We start from the raw sequence: 6,000 nt of genomic DNA, 5'->3' as shown, positions 1-6,000 counted from the left end.
GCCAGTAGGTGTTATCAAATGTCCGCCTAAGCAAGTGTTGATGAGGCACACTACTGGCCATTCCAGAAGTGTGGTGAGTTACTTGGAGGGGACGTCTCCTTCATGTTGCAATGGGCACATGTATTAATGAGCAAGTATTAATGAGGCACACTATTGGCCAATCCAGAAGTGTGGTGATTTGCTTGGAGTGGATGTCTCCTTCATGTTGCAGTGGGCATGGAAGATTGGCATAGAGCCATTGTCCACCCTGTTACACCAACATACGGACATGGACTACTCACCCTCCAAACCCCATTCAAAGTTACAAAAGGAATTTTTTTTGGAATAGGCACCCACTCACAAGAGAGCCTTGTTTCCTACTTCACCATCCTATGAGTTGGACCATAGGGAGGTGGAACATGTGCAGGCTCCACGACCGTGCTCGTAGTCAGTCGCATTATCTGATTCCTTGGGGCAGGAGTTGTAAAGGGTAGTGGTAGGGCAAGTAGTGGACTTCCTTTTGATACAAGAGCACATGTTCTTGGCATCAGACATCAAACACCCTACCACCTTTTTCTAGGGAGAGGCCCGGAGGTGTGGTCTCCTAGCATAGGATGGAGCGGAGGGGACTACATCTCGGTCTCCCAAGCGGCGATGGCCCCAAAGGTCTACGATCTAGGTGAGCTTATCCCAACAGTTTGAATGGGAGTCATGATGGGAGACTCCAGGATTGGGATCCTGAATGTGTATGACCCAGCATCCAGACATTAATGCCTAACCTTTTGGAGGAGGCTGATAGAGCCTTCCAGACATTGACTCCTAGATCGTTGGAGAAGACTTCAAACGTGGAGTTTGGGGAGGACAAGCAGGGTGGTGCCTCCTTCTCTGAGATGCTAGTAGCAAAGCAGACCACTTGGGAACATTTCATCTTCAGAATCAAGGTCAGAGACCTGTTGAAAGAGCTAGAGTTCACAATAAGATCCCTGGCAGACTCTTCTTCTCATTCAACTAGAGGAGAGATGATGGATTGCTTGAGGGGATGGATCGCTTCTACATTGGGGATTGGGCACTCCACAAAGGTGGCTCTACATGGATTTTACCATGCACCATGATGTCAGACCACTCTCTAGTAGTTTTCTACCTAGAGTAGCCCTACCGTGGTCTTTCCCAAAAGGGGCTCTGTATTCTAGAGGATCTCCTATAGGATGAAGAGATTCAGTAGGTTATTGCAGAGATTTGGCAGCACGCAACCAGAGTTAGTACCTTGCAAGGGATGGGCTTCTTTACTTGGTAATCATTGATCCGAAGATGCAGAGCAAAGCCCTCTTGGCCAAGTTGGTTGTGAATGGCCTCACCCCTAATGCAAAGCTTTGGAAGCTCCTCTTTACAAGGAGTGCTTCTCAAGAACACCCCACACACTTGGGGGCAGTGGCAACAATCACACAAATGAATTTTCTCAGAGGGACCCCTTATGGGGAAGGGTTCCCCCATGATGAGGAGCGTACATAGGATCTGGCAGAGATTAACATGCGGCCTTATCCATGCTCAGCCCATTGTTCTAGGGAGGAGTTCGAGCGATAGCCCCTCATTTGGCACCTAGAGATCAGAGATCAGGATGGACGTATGCTGGGACATCAGACTCACATTGGTTGGCCATAGTGGGATAGCGGCCTGGCCTGCTGCTCCTTTCGCAGATGGAGTAGATTACCTATGGAGGCAGAGGTGAGGCTTGGAGACATAGCGCATATGCGAGGGGAAGGGCAATAGATGAGAGAGATTAGCCTCGCCATCCCTGAGTCTTGGTGGGAGGGACTCCACACATGGATGGATAGCAGTTGGTTGGGTCAATTTTCTCGAATTAGGATCCCCTTGAGGATGATCCAGCAAGGCAGCAATCTGCCTGGTTTCTTCCCTGTAGGGCCCGAAGGCTTGCTTCAGGCACTCACTGAAAGAGACCCAGAGATGGATGGGAGTCTAGATGGGATTCATTGGCAGATAATCAAAGTTGTGGGCCAATTGGGGGAATGAGTGGCACATTGATCCAACATTGGGGGAACGAGTGGCACATTGATCCTCCCAACATTCTAGAGTAGGATGTCCCCAGATGGGACCTTTGGCTTTAGGAAGGTAGGCCCATGAGGGAGGTCCAGTGGGATCCGAGAGAGTGGTTTTGGCCTTCCAGGGTCAGCCTCATGGAGTTGGTTGATGAGGTGCCCATCTTCTCCTATTCTACTCGGATTGGCAAGAGGCTTCAAATAGACACTTTGACATGGACCTTTTCGAGGGAGAAGCATTGGGTGGCCTAGAGGGTGCCCCGAGAGGTCCGTTCTAGATTTTGGGATGCCTATGGTCTAGTTTGTGGCCGAGGAAAATCTCCTACTTCTTTTGGTTGGCCGCCCATGGAGGCTTGCCCATAGGCCTTTGGTTGGTGGAGCAGATGCGGGTGGAGGGGCAGTGTCACTGCTGCACTGTTGGAGTTCTGGAGATGATCCCACACTGCCTTTGGAGCTGTCGTAGCGTAGTGAGGATCTGGATGCGAGCCCTCAAGATTATAACCTGCATGCAAAGCCTTCAAAGGGACTATAGTTGGGGGATGGTGGCATGGTTGAATGGGGGAGACCATACATTCAAGATTGATGAGGTCTCTCCACCTTATCAAATACAGGTTCAGATCATTCAAAGGATAGAGCTCCACGAGGGGTTCCTCTTGCTAGCCTGGATCCCTAGCCCGGATCCTCATACCCTTCAAAGGATAGTGTGTCGGAGGATTTAGCCAATGTCACGGCATGGAACATTTGGCTACTCGCTGTAGTCACCATCTAGAAGGATATCATTTACACCTTGCACTCCACCTGGGACTACAGGACCCTGGGCTCTAGGACGACTATTGGGAGGCATGCACAGTTTTGCAAGGCTTGGCTTGCATGATTTTTCTGCATATTCACTCCACGAGGGATTCGCTGGTTGTATAGTCCCCCCACCTGGATGTTAGCCCCTGTACCAGAGATTCCCTAGGCAGTGAGTTGGTTTCTCTGGAATAGGCTGGTTTCTTCTTTTAGCCTTTATCGATTTTTTCCATACTCTCAGCACCTTTGGGGCTGCTATTTTGCATGAAGTTTTTCAAGCATTAATAGAAGGTTCCTTTCTTTGCCCAAAAAAAAAAAAAGATCCCATTTTTCCTTGGGGCACGTGATACTGGAAGACTGCACTGTCCCAAAAAAACAATGCTTGCACTCTTTGGACCAAGGCTTTTACCTCTAGGCATTTGGTCCATCAATAGGGAGACCAATCTAATTAACTAAACTTAGACATCATCCCTAGGAGATGGTACTTAAGGGCCTATTGGAGACTTATGAATCTTTAAGTATTTAAGATATTTAAGGGCCTACTGGAGACCTATTAATCTTTATACGAAATATAAGAGGTTATGTTTGATCACCCTGGAATGGGAACACCTTGGAAAATTTTATGATAATTGGAGGTCACGGATTACTTGGCATGAGTTTTACACATTACTTTTATCAGAGTAGCCTATATGTATCAAAGCAAGATACACTTTGTTTGCCTACTAACCATTGTGGTTTTGGAACGTATTGTGACTATATATGGGTGTTTCTGGAATACATTATGACCATATACATGCCAAGTTTGCTTGGGATTAAACTATGAGCTAGTATTAATTGGATAATACTAATGTAGACCATATGGTAGATCAATGGTTGTAATATATGACTTATAAGGAGAGGGCTAATATACAAATAATTATAAAGTGGGTTGCGCTGCCACCTTCAAAGCACAAAATGAGCACTGAGAGTTGGGTCGAGCGCTAGATGGAGATCTAGAGGGGCCACACAGTATATGGACCAAGGAAACACACTGGATACTTGATGGACAATCGAGCTCACCACCATGGCACATGCATGCAATACCACCATTGGTCGGCTGCAGCATACAGTACATGGTAAGGCCCTAATGTAGCCATCATCACCTGGGACCACCAGTTGCCCCAAAAGGCAGTGACAATAAAGAGGGTTGATTACTCGTTGAACACCTCTGGCTATCCGCGCCAAAAATTGGCCCTCAATGGAGATAATTTTGGCGCTAGAATGAGCAACAGGTGAATATCTCTAAGAGTGCATAATAAGCAAGGCACTTTGGATGGTAAAAGATGAAACGCCTCTAACAAGACTTTGGCATATAACGAGGAAACCAGCTACCCCATGCCAAGACATTGTGTACTGAAACTTTGAGGTGGGACTTCAAGCACTACCTCCAAAACTTCTTGAGTGCATGGAGATAATCTAGATACATCAGGTCGTATCAGATTGGAATTGGGCAAGGATGATATTTCCAACAAAGTCATGGACTCGTTGCTCTTATCCTCAAGCTATTACAAAGTCCACCTCAGAGAGCGAAGTCTTCACTTTGCTGAGTGTCTCACACCTCTCCCCCTTCTACTATTGCATGACTCTACTTTGGGCCGGTGTCCACCAAAATGTTACTAGAAATGAGGAGCTCCATCTATGCCCTTGCTATGTAGAGTTAATTGTCTCTCTTATGTCACTACATATCTACATGTTTCGTTAAGAATCATGGAGTCAAAACAAGATCCGGAAAACATTATGGCAAAGTATGAATGAGGAGAACAGGGAATGACTCCTTGTGATCAAACATTCGTCTTACTATTTTAAGCCATTCATCACACCTCCTAAGCTTTTTTTGTGCTGGAGTAGAGCTTCAGCTATAGTTCCTTGCTGCACTTAGCAATCAATCTCAAGCCATAAACATGTGAAATCCCTCGAGCAACAATGACCACAATGTGGGCTAGGGCGTTTGCATACTCTATAGTGAAGAACAATCCATATTATTTCTCTTGATCATACGACCTGCTTGTGAAGTATGTGAAAATAGACAAATGCAAGGATTGCTTGTTCCTATAACAGAGAGTAAAAATGGCCACTTTGTACAAGCCTTAGTTTTTGCTAAGGACTGCTTGAGTAGTGTCAATACACATCGACATGGCAAACACTGGCGTTGGTGCTTCTACATAGCCACGAGATGGACTGGAGTTATGAATTCAGGGCCTCTTTCTTCTAAAATTTACCCCGTAATGATATTCTTCTTGCATGCTACGTGGACAATCTTGTGTGAAACACTGGAAGTAGGACATACACTTGATCATCCCCCATGATAGCACAAGGTTGCTGAGGGGTCAACTTGCATCTAAGGGATCCAATTTTCCTACGCTACCCAAAGGCATGTCTGATCCATAGGATCCATGCAAGCATGGCTCTGAAAAGTGATGTTCGAATTCATGGACAAAATCTTTTTCACACTTATAGAATGTTTAATAAGAACATTCTTGGACTAGACAAAAGGACATAGTGTGGTAGCGTTTGATAGATGGTAGACACTTGTGAAGTTGTTTGAACCATCTGAATGAATTGATATGGAGGCCATGGAAGTATAAGTATGCTCAATCTCAATATACTCGCGAAATTGATGGTATGTGATCCCCCCATGAATATTGATGGTGACCTGAAGCTGATAAAGAAATTGAGGCTCTATGTGACTGCAAATGGAACCCAATGCTTGTTGATAGAGTAGAAACATTACAATTTAAAAGCCGGACAGATTCACAGCGCATACATGGCTTATATACCACTATTATGATGAAATTTTAGATGTTGAAAGTCTTATTCCCACAAGAACAGTATACCCTAGTGGCTATTAGGGGTGTATGGACAAATATATGGGAGTATGAAAGCCACTGGTAAGATTCTTGATGGACTTGACACCATTATATTCGAGAGATACAGTTTGCCTCACTATCTTAGCTTTTTTCTCACTTGTCAAAAGAAGTGGGTTTGGCAAGTAATGTCATTATATTAACCATATATTGACATATATTGTTTCCTGCAAGATTGAAGGAAGTATTCTAAATTACTAAACCCATGATTTGGTTATACCAACATGGTTTGGATGAGATAGATGTTGGTATGTAAAGCATGAGGTAGGAAA

Source organism: Dipteris shenzhenensis, chromosome 14 (genome assembly GCF_047967505.1).
Source record: "Dipteris shenzhenensis isolate YYH24624 ecotype China chromosome 14, Dip_SZ_1.0, whole genome shotgun sequence".
NCBI lineage: Eukaryota > Viridiplantae > Streptophyta > Polypodiopsida > Gleicheniales > Dipteridaceae > Dipteris > Dipteris shenzhenensis.
Note: the sequence above shows the minus strand (reverse complement) of the source record.